Source organism: Elephas maximus, chromosome 5, assembly GCF_024166365.1.
Source record: "Elephas maximus indicus isolate mEleMax1 chromosome 5, mEleMax1 primary haplotype, whole genome shotgun sequence".
NCBI classification, from domain to species: Eukaryota; Metazoa; Chordata; class Mammalia; order Proboscidea; family Elephantidae; genus Elephas; species Elephas maximus.
In genome coordinates this window covers 118,044,754-118,058,972 of record NC_064823.1, presented here as the reverse complement: position 1 = coordinate 118,058,972, position 14,219 = coordinate 118,044,754, and positions in this window count along the sequence as shown.

Sequence of the window (14,219 nt, the reverse complement as noted above, 5' to 3'; positions counted from 1 at the left end):
TCACCTGGATGCCTCACCCTGCATCATGCTAGTTCATGGTCACATGTTCAATTACTCCCCTTCTTCTAGGTCCCACACAAACGCCACGTCCTGCATGAACACCTCCTTCCATATGGAAGCAATTCTCCTTGGGCTCCTCCATTTATTTGTCTTTGCATTTCTATGGCACAAGCTCTTTCTACCCTGTATACCAACTCTTGGGTACATGCTTACATGCTAAACCAAGAACTCTTTGCAGACAAGGAAAAGTGGTATGGGCAGGTAGTCAGGAAGGCCTCTGGGAGGAGGGGAAATTTGAGCTAAAACCTAAAGATGGAGAAGGAGGTGGCCATGCCAGGAACTGGCAGTGAGGTTTCCTGGTGGAAAATAATTGGAAAGTCCTAGGCAGGGATATAATGACCATGTAGTAGGACAATGGGGAGGGTGTGGGGACAGCTGGGAGTAGCTTTGGTGACCATTTACCTTGGAGGCCTGAAAGGTTAAGCGCTACTGTGGTCCCAGGACAGAAGCCACTGAATTGCCAGAAGATCAAGAGTTGGAAAAGGCTTTTCTTCCTCTAGCTCCTTGTACTTTTGCACTTTGTTTCAGATATCCCCCAAAAAACCCACTGCCATCGTGTCAATTTTGACTCATGGTGATCCTACGTGTTGCAAAGTAGAACTAAAATCATAGGTTTTTCTTGGTTATAATCTTTACGGAAGCAGATCACTAGGCCTTTCTTCCATGGTGCCGCAGGGTGGATTTGAACGATCAGCCTTTAGGTTAGAGGTTGATTGTAAACTGTTTGTGCCACCCAAGGTTCAGCTACACTTGTTAAAAATCATTAAAGGAACTTTAAATGCACACAAGAGGAAATAAAGAATGAAAAAGAAAATTGGAGATGAGGAAAGAAGGTGGAAAAGAATAACTGTGAAGGTCAATATGGCTTCTTTCTCTTAGAATTATTATAAAACATAGCCCTTTGTCTGAAGGTAGACTTGAGGTTACAAATCTTATTTTATTATTTTATAGCTTAATTTGTAAAGTAGGCAATTAAAATGTTCAAATTAAAAAGCCAAAGTAAATCACAGTTGAGTCAGCTCTTAATCTACTCGCATTTTTTTCCTCCCTCAAAAAGAAAGAATTATATTTCATGTCAATTTCCATTGAAATCCCAGCAACAAAATTGTTTTCCCTGGAGTGGGAGGCAGGGTCGGGGTATCTTACATAATCTCCCTTCAGCCAGAGTCCTGACAAGATCGTGTATAGGGCACAGTCCAATTGTTCATATGGGCATAAATTTAGAGAACCAAACAGCTGTTGAGTCAGTTCCAACTCATGGCTAGGCCATGTGTGTCAGAGTAGAAAGAAACGCAGAAAGGTGGCTCTGGGTGAACTCGAACCTCCGACTTTTTGGCTGAGTGCGTTAAGTTTTGCACTACATAAGAACTCCAAGTTTACCGTACCTGTTGCCATTGAGTCGATTCCGACTCATAGCGACCCTACAGAACAGAGTAGAACTGCCCCACAGAGATTCCAAGGAACTACTGACTTTTTGGTTAGCAGCCATAGAGCACTTAACCACTATGCCACCAGGATTTCCACTCCAAGTTTAGAAAGAAGTTTTTAAATTAGTTATAACAGTAGAGGAAAAGAGAAAACCCATACCTGCTGAGTTGATTCTGACTCACAGCGACCCTAAAGGACAGAGTAGAGCCTCCTCATAGGGTTTTCAAGGCTGTAATTTTTGCTGAAGCAGACTGCCACATCTTTCACCCGCAGAGCAGCTGGTGGGCTCCAACGGCCCACCTTTTGGTTAGCAGCCAAGCACTTAAACCACTGCGCCACAAGGGCGCCTTTTGAGAAAAAGAAAAGCAGTTAGGAAAAGGTATCTCTTCACTCTGAATAGGGAAAATGTCAATTACATGACTACAACACAGGCCCTCATTAACTGTTGTAATAGCTTGAGCTCAGATTGCCAGGGGCAGATATATGGGAGGTCCAGATAGCAGAGGGGTGGGTTTCACTAATGATCAGGGAGCAAAGGGAAGTAGAGCTTTCTTCTCCAATCTTCTCTTGCTATTCGTCTACCAGTTGCATATTTAGAAAGAGAATTGCAAGCTGTCCCTTTCCACAATGAGTCTCCGCTGTGGCTGCAGACGTTCGAGGGTTGGACCTAGGAGGCAGTAGCGTGATCCAGGTGAGAATCAGGGCTCCTAAGTCCTGCCTTTATGTTTCTTTTCACCAGCACCAAGCTGGAGTTTGGCTGGCTATCAGAGTCCATTCATCTAAGGCATTTCAAGACCGCTTTGACTTAATTTTCAAATTCCCTCGAATCAAGCCAAATTCTCAAAAAACTGCAAACTTAGATGGTATTGTCTTACCTTCCACTGCTCTGATTAAATTTCCTAATATGATTTATTAAAATAATGTGATGTTGAGTGAAATGCCTCTCTGTTTAATTAGGTTTGTTTTTCTATAGATGTTTCACTTTGAACCCCAACCAGGAGAGGACTTTTCCCTTCATTCCTTCCCATAAGCATAGGACAAGAACCTCCTTGCTCCAGGTCCACCAGGGCGAGCCAGACTGGTGAAGAGGTGAAGAAGGGAGCAGCAGAACCAGAATGGGCGAGAGAGGTCAAAAGACCTAAGGGACTGTTAAAGGAAGGGGGGCGGGGGGAAAACATTGTCACCTTAAACAAAAAATTAACTCATAATGGACCATAGGCCTAAACGTAAAACCTAAAAACTATAAAACTTCACCATCATATTTGAGAGACAATTTTGCTGGATATATAATGTTTGGTTGGCAATTATTTTCCTTCAAGGCTTTATACATGTTATCCCATTGCCTTCTTGCCTGTATGGTTTCTGCTGAGTAATCAGAGTTTAGTCTTATTGACGCTCCTTTGTAAATGACTTCATTTATTCTTGTTGTTGTTGTCAGGTACTGTCAAGTTGGTTCCGACTCATAGCGACCCCATGTACAACAGAATGAAACACTGCCCATTCCTACGCCATGCTCACAATTGTTGTTATGCTTGAGCCCATTGCTGTAGCCACTGTGTCAATCCATCTCATTGAGGGTCTTCCTCTTTCCTGACCCTGTACTTTACCAAGCATGATCTCTTTCTTCAGGGGCTGATCCCTCCTGATAACATGTCCAAAGTATGTAAGATGCAGTCTCGCCATCTTTGCTTCCAAGAAACATTCTGGTTGTGTTTTTTCCAAGACAGATTTGTTCATTCTTTTGGCAGCCCATGGTATATTCAATATTCTTCACCAATACCACAATTCAAAGGTGTCCACTAAATTGTACATGTCAAAACTGTTGAATTGGTGCATGTTTTGCTGTGTGTATTAACAACAACAACAAAAAAATAAAACTTAGGAAAAAAATGGGTAAAGGATTTGAAAAAGCACTTCACCAAAGAAGATATATATGGATGACAAATAAGCATATATGAAAAAAAGTTCACCATCATTAGTTATTAGGGAAATTCAAATTAAAACCAAATTGAGATACTAAAATATACCTATTAGAATGGCTTTTTAAAAAACAAATGAAAGAAAACTGATAATACAAAGTGCTGAGAGGATGTGGAGCAACTGGAACTCTCATACATCACTAGTAGGGAAGAGTTTGGCAGTTTCTGGTTTGGAAGGAAAGATATGTGGGGTATAAAGACTAATTCCACAGTTATAGAAACAATAGGTGAAAAAGTGATAAATACAGGAGTTACATCCAAGGAAAAATTGATAGGGCTTATTGGTGGCTTGTTGTTACTAATGATGAAGAAAAGGAATGTAGATTAGATTAGATGATTATTTGACAAATATTTATTTCGCCCTTTCTTTTCCACTTCATGGTTTGCGGTGGAGGGAGGGGGACATAGAATTTCTTCTCCCATTTACTCGGGGCTTGGCTTTGTGACTAGTTTGAAATGGCAGTTTTAAGAGGACTAGCAAGTTTCTGCCCACACTCCTGAAATCTTTACGCTCTACCAAGAGAAAAGCATACCCCAGGCAGCCATTGCTCCTTTGCTCTGGTCCAAGAAGAAAGATCTGTGGAGTAGACCTAAACTCAGCCTGAAACCTGGAGTCCAGTCTAACTCAGCTGAGCCCAGATGAGATCAGCTGAGCTACAACTCATCTGAAGACCTTTAATTATAAAATAAATGCTGGTTATAAGCTTCGGAGATTTGGGGATGTTTGTCTACATATAGCAGACACCTGACAAATACAAAAAAAAAAAAAAAAAATGGGACCGAGAAGTCCAATCTGAATGACTGTGAGAATAAGAAGCTAATTGTAAAGTTGGAAATGCTGAGTTGGAAAAGATAGGAACAGAGCAAATTTGTGGGGGGCAAGAAGAGCAGCATGTTTTTGTTTTGGCGTGTTTTGCTTTGCTTGGCTCTGCTTTGATTTGCAAATAATTTGATATAGTGCTTATGATAAAGTTCCATTAAACTGTAAGCTCTTTGAGAGAAGAAATGGTATTTTGATCATTACTGTAGCTCAGGGCCTAGCACAGTACCTGGCACATCACAGACACAGTAAATATTTGTTAAGTAAATGAATAAATCCAATGTGAGATGATAACAAAACGTCCAGGAGGAAATTCTCTAAAGAGAACTCAGGTGAGAGGACTGAACTTAAAGATAATGGAATCAAGCGATAAACAAGTGGTGGCTGAAGCTATTAAGAGCTATGCATTCCCAAGGGAGAAGTGTAGGGGCAGAACACCAGAAGGCTAAGGACAGGCCCTTGGGGTGGTCTAGCATTACAGGTTGGGAGGATTAAGAGAGGTCTGTGGAGGAGACAGAGAAAGAATGATTAAGGAGGGAGCAGGAGAGCTAGGATACTGTGGGTCATGGAAGCCAGCGGAGGAAAGGGTTTCAAGGAGTGAAGGGTCAATAGTATCAAATGCAGTAGAGAGGTCAAAAAGAAAAAAAATGGAGGAAAAAACCTAGAATTTCTTCAAAAAAAAAAAAGTTATTAGCAAACCTAGAGAGAAATTCTCCCTACCATGTGTGAAATTTCTATTAACATCAAACTGAAAAAAATATAGACATTGTTGAATCAGAATATAGAAATTAATCAACTCTAGACACAGGTATCTGTGGATTTAAGGCACCAAACATAATAGACAGCAAACTTTGGCTTCTAGTGTTATTGTAGTGAAAATGTCATTATGAAACTGGATGAAAAAAATCATTTTAAAAATAGAAAAAAATCAACACTGTCACCTCACTCAACTACTCTGTATTTTTTTTCATTCTTTTTATCTTTTTTTTTTTTCATTTAGAATTCGTGCAGAGAATTCTAGCAAAGGAAACATTGAAGCCAAGTTTGGAAAGCAGAGGGCAGCTAGGCTAGGAGAGCAGTGCCTTAATTCAGGACAAAAAAGGCCTTCGTAAATAATAGCTGCGTATTAAGGAAGGTCTCTGAAATGAACTAGAACTTAGATGACAAGTTGATAGCAGAATAACACTTCATAAACATGAACTTTTTTTTTTAAACATGAACTTGGGGTTTCATTTTAAATGGGGATTATTTACTGGGTCAAATGTATAATTAACCAAAGAGTGATTATGGTGTCTAAGGGATTCATTTATTTAATAGAGAGTAAAGGAAAGAGACAAGGTTCACTAAGCTTTGTGATAGATGCTAAAAAAGTGATAAGAATGCCCTGTGTTTGCAAGCAAACTGATACCAAACTGTCTTTGTGAACTGCTAACTTAGATCTACAACCAGAAGACTATGACAAAGGACTCTGTTGTATCAACAGTAAGAAATTCTACACCATGATAAACACTGTTGGGAGAAAGGAGTTAGAAATAGTGATAGTTTAAAGTTCAATTATAATGAAATTATTAGTAACTGAATAGTAATAGAGAAGGAAACAAAACAGTAACTCCTTAGAATGGATCGGCCAAAATATACCAAAAGAGCAATATAAAATGCTCATTTGTTTTTGGGTTTCTTATCATTATAAATGATGGACTATCAAAGCAACAGCAAATCCATTAATCAAGGCTGTAAACAATTACAATATTTTTCCAGATCCGGGAAAGCATCAGAATTATCAAGACAGTGCCAAAAAGGAACATAAATTTCAGCCAGCTCTTTGGATCTGGGAAGTGTTTAGGCTACCCAGCCAAAAAGTCAGAGAGCAAAAAGTCTAAACTAAGCTGATAACGACTGATCATTAATTAGAACTGAAGCCAGCTATCTCAGTCTAGAGAAATGTCTTGGCTATTTCCTTAAGAGCCAGAAAGCCAAAGGTCCATGTTGGGTTCATGATAATTAATCACAGGCAAAGCCACTATAGAAAGCCCCTATTAGCAAAGGGGTGCCTTTGAGAAGAAGCAGCCCCAAGAGAAGCTGGCAGGGACACTGTTGAGAAAAGTGAGGAGAAAATAGGGGACCTTGTTCAAGCTGAAACCCATGGCTGAAGCCCCTGGAAGTAATAATCGTGTATAAGGAATTCTAGCTCTAAAAGACAAATTGAGTGTCCAATAACTTGTCTTTACAGCAGGATTAAAAAAAAAAAAAAAGATATCCTGGTCTTTGAATACCACTGAAATGGGAAGAAAAGGGTACAGGTAGAGCAATGATGGAGAACATTTAAATAAAAGGTGCCCAAAGAGAAATTAAAATGTGGATAGCACCAAAACACAATCACCGAATGGAAATATGAAAATGGCAGTCAGTGACTGTAGGGATAGGTTCGAGGGAGCTTAAGATTTGGATGTCATTTACAAGCTCATGGGTACTAAGATGCAAATTCATCTCCGCATCCATAAGGGAACATTTTTCCTATTTAACCTAAGAAAGCACAAGTGCCTTTTTATGCACACGCCTATTTCCTTCATAATAATACCAGATTTCATAGGTTCTAGACTGTACGTTATTTTCATATTGTAATACCTCTGAAATCTCAATGCATTTACAATGGATGATAAAAAAAAATGGATGATACATCAGTTTAATTGGAAGTGTTTTTTTCTTATTGGTACCTAAAACAATGATATTTCTTACAATTCACATCACTTAGAGCTGATGGAGTTCACGAATACCTCTCATTTATTAAACATTTACCAGCCCTGTATAGGAAACCCTGGTGACGTAGTGGTTAAGTGCTACAACTGCTAACCAAAAGGTTTGCAATTCGAATCAATCAGGCACTCCTTGGAAACTCTATGGGGCAGTTCTACTCCGTCCTCTAGGGTCGCTATGAGTTGGAATTGACTCGACAGCAATGGTTTTGGTTTTGGTTTTTTTTATAGCCCTGTATGAAGGAGCCCTAGGGGTACAGTGGTTAAAGCATTTGGCTACTAACGGAAAGGTTGGCAGTTTGAAACCACCAGCCGCTCTGTGGGAGAAAGGTGTAGCAATCAGCTCCTAGAAAGATTTACAGCCTTGGAAACACTATGGGGCTGTTCTACTCTGACCTGTAGGCTTGTTGTGAGTCAGAAATAACTCGAGGGCACACAACAACAACATTATGCTAGTGACTCATTAAAACTCTATAACAATGCAGTAAAGTGGGTGCTATAGTACCCGTTCATTCCACAAGTGAGAAAATTGAGGCTCTGACAGGCTAAGCAACCTGCCGAAGGTCATTAATAATTGTGGACCTGAATGTAGGTCCATCAGATTTCAGGGCTCATGAATTTAACCAGAACATCACCCTGCCTCTTCCAAAACACTCACATATACATGAGAAGAAATGGTCTTGGTGATTTACATGGGCAGGGTAGAAAAGGAGGAGATAGAAGAGAATAAAGAAAACCAATTTAAAGCGAGAGGAGTACGCACAGGTAAGGAAGACTCTCACCTTCCGGCTTTGATACCATGTATACTGAGGTTCTCTTTCCATGAAGCTGGCTTTCTGAATGGTGGACCTGGTGTTTCTCAGCCCATCCTTCTACCTCCTCGTATACGGGCTTCAGGAACCTGAGTAAGATATTTGATGTAGTCCCTGACATTCAGATAATGCATAATAAAGCCTGTACTACTTTTCCACCACCGAAAGATGCACATTCTATTCTTGGGGAATGTGACCAAAATTCTCACTCTCTTAATTGACCAAAGAAGAAATCATGCAAACATGATATTCCAATCTGAACTCTGAATGCCGTGTGTGTGTGTGTGTGTGTCTGTGTGTGTGTGTGGTATGTATGTGCATACAAGTGTCTGCAAGTTCAGAGATACATATTACTTTAAAATCTGTAAAACTGAATAATTTGGGTAAGCTTTGAACATGTTTAATTTTTCACAAATACCACTCGGATATATCTAGGTCATGTTTATGTATTTTTAAAACATATCAGGGTAATTTCAGTTCCAGTGTGTTTTTCCTCCCAAATTTTATGTATTTGATACTTTTCAATGCAGAAGTACATTTTTGGTTAAAAAGAACATCATTGGCACTTAATTTATTAGTAGAGTTATACACAGATGTTGTTTATGTTTGTTTTATGTAAATTGCCTTTTAGTGGGGAAGAAATGTATACATGAGATTTAAACTTGCTAGTTTTTACATATTTATTTTGGGTAGTTTATATTTCACAGAAAGTAAATATAGGAAAGCACTAGAAACCAGCGTATTGTATCAAGATTTCTCAACATTTTAAATTAAATACCCTGAATATATTAACTTATGAAATGCTGAGAAATTATAAGACAACTCAGGAAGCAAGTATCTTTTATTGAACGCCATGTAAACCAGTCACCATAGTCAACTGATCATTTCAGTGTTTCCTGAGTGTACAGTCACCATCATTTCTTTGCTTCTGATATCTCCTCAGACCCCTTCCCCATCTCAGCATGTCCTCCCTGTGGCAATGGCAAGTTCTACCTGTATTAGCAGCTTGTGGCTGCTGTAACAAATTACCACAAACTTGGTGGCTTAAAACAACAGAAATTTATTCACTTACAGTTCTGGACCTCTTCCTTCAGTACCATTAGTTCTTGATCACATGCTACCTGCTAAAATGGTTGAATATCGAGCAATTATTTTTGGTACAGTGACTTTGTGTGTTCCTTCCATCTTCTTTTGAAGCTTCCCGCGTCATTCAGTATTTTACCTGTAAATCCTTCAATATTGCAATTCGAGGCTTGTATTTTTCTTCAGTTCTTTCAGCTGGAGAAATGCCAAGCATGTTCTTCCCATTTGGTTTTATATTGCCAAGTCTTTGCACATTTCATTATAATAATTCACTTTGTCTTCACAAGCTGCCCTTTGAAATCTTCTGTTCATTTCTTCCTTTCGCAGTAGCTGCTCTGTGTTTATTATTTCTTCCTTTTACTTTGTCATTTCTTCCTTTTGCTGTAGCTACTCTATGTTCAAGAGAAAGTTTCAGGAGTCTCTTCTGACATCCATTTTTGATCTTTTCTTTCTTTCCTGTCTTTTTAATGACCTTTTGCTTTCTTCATGTATGATGTCCTTGATCTCATTCCACAATTCCTGTAAGCCTGGGTCATTAGCGTTCAGTGCATCAAATCTATTCTTGAAGTAGTCTCTAAATTCAGGTGGGCTATACTCAAGGTCGTATTTTGGCTCTAGTGAACTTGTTCTAGTTTTCTCCAACTTCAGCTTGAACTTGCATATGAGCAATCGATGGTCTGTTCCGCAATCAGCCCCTGGCCTTGTTCTGACTTATGATATTGAACTTTTCCAACGTTTCTTTCCACAGATGTAGTTGATTTGATTCCTATGTATCCCATCTGGTGAGGTCCACATGTATAGTCACCTTTTATGTTAGTGGAAAAAAAGGCATTTGCAATGAAGAAGTCCTTGGTCTGGCAAAATTCTATTACGTGATCCCCAGCATCATTTCTATCACCAGGGCCGTATTTTCCAACTACCAATCCTTCTTTGTTTCCAACTTTTGCATTTCACTTGCCAGTAATTGTCAATGCATCTGGATTGCACGTTTGATCAATTTCAGAATGCAGAAGTTGGTAAAAATCTTCAGTTTCTTCATCTTTGACCATAGCGATTGGTGCATAAATTTGAATATCATTTGTATTAACTGGTCTTCTTTGTAGGCATATGGATATTATCCTATCACTGACAGCATTCTACTTCAGGATAGATCTTGAAATGTTCTTTTTGATGGTGGATGCAATGCCATTCCTCTTCAAGTTGTCATTCCTGGCATAATAGACCATATGTCCAATTCAAAATGGCTCACTAATGCCTAAGATATCAATGTTTATGTGTTCCATTTCATTTTTGATGATTTTCAATTTTCCTAGATTCGTACTTCTTACATTCCATGTTCCTGTTATTAATGGATGTCTGCAGTTCTTTCTTCTCATTTTGAGTCCTGCTACATCAGCAAATGAAGTTTCCAAAAGCTTGATTCCATGTGCTTTATTAAAGTCGACTCTACTTTGAGAAGGCAGCTCTTCCCCAGTCGTCTTTTGAGTGCCTTCCAACCTGAGGGGCTCATTTTCCTGCACTATATCAGACAATGTTCTGCTGTTATTCGTAAGGTTTTCACTGGCTAATTATCTTTTTTTTTTTTTTTTCTCAGAAGTAGAACTCCAGGTCCTTCAACCATTTCAGGAGGTAGCATATAATCAAGAACCACTGGTACTGAAGGAAGAGGTCCAAGCTGCACTGAAGGCATTGGCAAAAAACAAGGCTCCAGAAATTGAAGGAATATCAATTGAGATGTTTCAACAAACAGATGCAGCACTGGAAGTGATAACTCATCTATGCCAAGAAATTTGGAAGCCAACTACCTAACCAACTGACTGGAAGAGATCCATATTTGTACCCGTTCCAAAGAAAGGTAATCCAATAGAATGTGGAAATATTGAACAACATTAATATCACACACAAGTAAAATTTTGCTGAAGATCTTTCAAAAGCAGTTGCAGCAGTACATCAATGAACTGCCAGAAATTCAAGCCAGATTCAGAAGAGGTCGAAGAACGAGCTATCATTGCTGATGTCAGATAGATCACTGCTGGAAGCGCAGAATACCAGGAAGATGCTTACCTGTGTTTTATTGACTATGCAAAGGCATTTGATTGTGTGAATCATAACAAATTATGACTAACATTTCAAAGAATGAGAATTCCAAAACACTTAATTCTGCTCATGAGGAACCTTTACATAGACCAAGAGGCAGTCGTTCAGAATAAAGAGATACTGCATGGTTTAAAGTCAGAAAATGTGTGCATCGTGGTTGTATCCTTTCACCATACTTATTCAATTTGTATGCTGAGCAAATAATTCGAGAAGCTGAACTATATGAAGAAGAATGCAGCATCAGGACTGGAGGAAGACCGTTAACCTGCCATATGCAGATGATACACCCGTGATTGCTGAAAGTGAAGAGGACTTGAAGCACTTACTGATGGAGATCAAAGACCACATCCTTCCGTGTGAATTACATTTTAACATAAAGGACACAAAAATCCTTAAAACTAGACCAATAAGCAACATCATGATAAACGGAGAAAAGATTGAAGTTGTCAAGGATTTCATTTTCTTGGAGCCACAATCAACACCCATGGAAGCAGCAGTCAAGAAAACAAACAATGTATTCCATTGGGCAAATCTGCTGCAAAAGACCTCTTTACAGTGTTAAAAAGCAAAGATGTCACTTTAAAGACTAAGGTGCACCTGACCCAAGCCATGGTGTTTTCAGTTGCCTCATAAGCATGTGAAAGCTGGACAATGAATAAGAAGACTGAAGAAGAATTGATGCCTTTGAATTATGGTGTTTGAATATACCATGGACTGGCAAAAGAACCAACAAATCTGTGTCGGAAGAAGTACAGCCGGAATACTCCTTAGAAGAGCAGATGGGGAGACTTCGTCTCACATACTTTGGACATGTTATCAGGAGGAATCAGTCCCTGGAGAAGGACATCATGCTAGGTAAAGGGTCAGTGAAAAAGATGAAGACCCTCAATGAGATGGATTGACACAGTGGCTGCAACAATGGTCTCAAGCATAGCAATGATTGTGAGGATGGCGCAGGACCGGGCAGTGTTTTGTGCTGTTATACATAGGGTCGCTATGAGTCAGAACCGACTTGACAGCACGTAACAACAACAATTTTGTCCCATATGGACACATGTTTCTTCTTCTCCTATTTTTCTTTTTATTTTTTGCAGCACTATTTTAGTGCCAGATTATGCCGTAGTTTTTATTCTCTCTTTTTAAAAGTGAATGTGTAAAATAATAAAATCTTTGAGAGCAGATGCTTGAAAAAATGCCAATTTGAAAAATCAGCTGAATGTTGGAAGCAAATGATAGTTGTCTCTGAACACTTGCTACTTTAATGGATGCCCTTCCCCCACCCTGTTCTATCCTGGAGGTAGATATAGCAACAATAATAGTAATTAAACTTATATAATAGTAAAATGTGTAGTAAGATCTTGCCTCTATCTCTGAGGGCTTTTGTAACAGGGCCAGTCTGAACTATATGGGTGATGGGCTAACAGTTTGGTGCACCTTGAAGTGGAAATTCTTCAGATGCTTCTATATTTAGCTGGGCTAGACACAATCAGTAGAGTTTCATTATTTCTATTCTAGAGTCTTTTTCATAGAGAAGAGGATAAATTAAGATTTTGCTAATTAGGTGTGCAGTTCTATGTGGAGACTTGAGTTATTCAGCACCTTATTTCTGATTTTGTTCTGCTGATAGTTTACCATGCTTTAGAGATTGGCACCCCAGGCAGTTGTGCAGCTGGCCTGTCCTTTTCTAGCTCTGTCTAGAAGCTGGGGGTAGAGTGGTATCCCTTGGCTGCCTCTGCCATCTTTGAGGAGTGGGCATTCTACTTCTACTCTCTCATCAGTTGTTGATTGATTTTAAGAATGGCAGTTTCTAAACTAAGGAAATGGATGGTCAGACCAAATATTATTTAAATATGGACAGAAAGCTTCAAAGTAGAAATCAGATTTAAAACATATTATCCATGTTGTTATTATCACACTTTTTATTTAGATGTTATCCATGAATAATTACTCACTTGATAATCATGGACAGGTATCATGTGATAGGCATGTTTCTTGGTGCTAAGGAGACCACAGTAACCAAACAGATGAATATAAGAAACCATTCAAGTTCTGCCCTCAAAGAGCTTACTCCCTAGAGAAGGAAGCCAGACAATGGATAAACTATATGCTAGATTCTCAGGTAAAACCAGTTGCATGGAGCTGACTCTGACTCATGGTGACCCTATGTGTGTCAGAGTAGAACTGTGCTCCAGAGAATTTTCAATGGCTGATTTTTTAGAAGTAGATTACCAGGCCTTTCTTCCAAGGGGCGTCTGGGTGAAGTCAAACCATTAACCTTTGAAGCAGCTGAGCGCATTAGTCATTTGCACCACCCAGGAACACTAGATTTTTACGTAGTTATAGCTGTTAAACTCGTTGCTGCCGAGTTGACTCCAACTCATAGTGACCTTATAGGACCCCATACTGTTTCCAAGGCTGTAGTCTTTACAGAAGCAGATTGCCACATCTTTCTCTCACAGAGTGGCTGGTGGGTTCGAACCACTGAGTGCTTAACCGCTTTGCCAATGGGGCTCTGATGGAAGAAAAATAAAGTGGTGGCAAGAGGACTGAGTATGGTTGGAGTAGGGAGGGAAGAGAGAAGCTATTTTGGTAGGGTGGCTGGTAACATGGGAGCAGTTTGTGGAACACAGGGAGCTCTGAGGAAAGAGAGTTCCAGATTGTGGGAATGGCATGAGCTTGGTGCATTCAAGAAAGCCAGCGTGACTAGAAAGGCAGGGGTGAGGAGCAGAGCGGTTGGAGAAGAGACTGGAGACAAAGACAAGGGCCAGGTCCTTCAAGACCTAAACACATTGTTAAAAGTAAAACAGGAAGAGAGCAATGGATTTTGAGTCAGGAACAGATATGATTTGATTTTTTTTTTAATTTAATTTATTGTGGTGAAATATGTATAACAAATCATTTGCTGTTTCGACTATTTTTATGCACTTAATTCAAAACGTTGATTGCATTCACCATGTTGTGCAACCATCACCACTATGTTTCCAAATTTTTCCATTGCCCTTAACAGAAACTCAGTACCCCTTGATTTTAATTTTTAAACACCCACCATAGTGTCGTGTGGAGGACAGACAGGAGGACAAGAAGTGCAGGAGCTGGGAGACCAGTTAGGAGGCACTGCAGAGGCCCAGGAAGCAGATGATGGTGGCTTGACTAGGGGACAATGGAAGGGATGGAAATAGCCAGAATC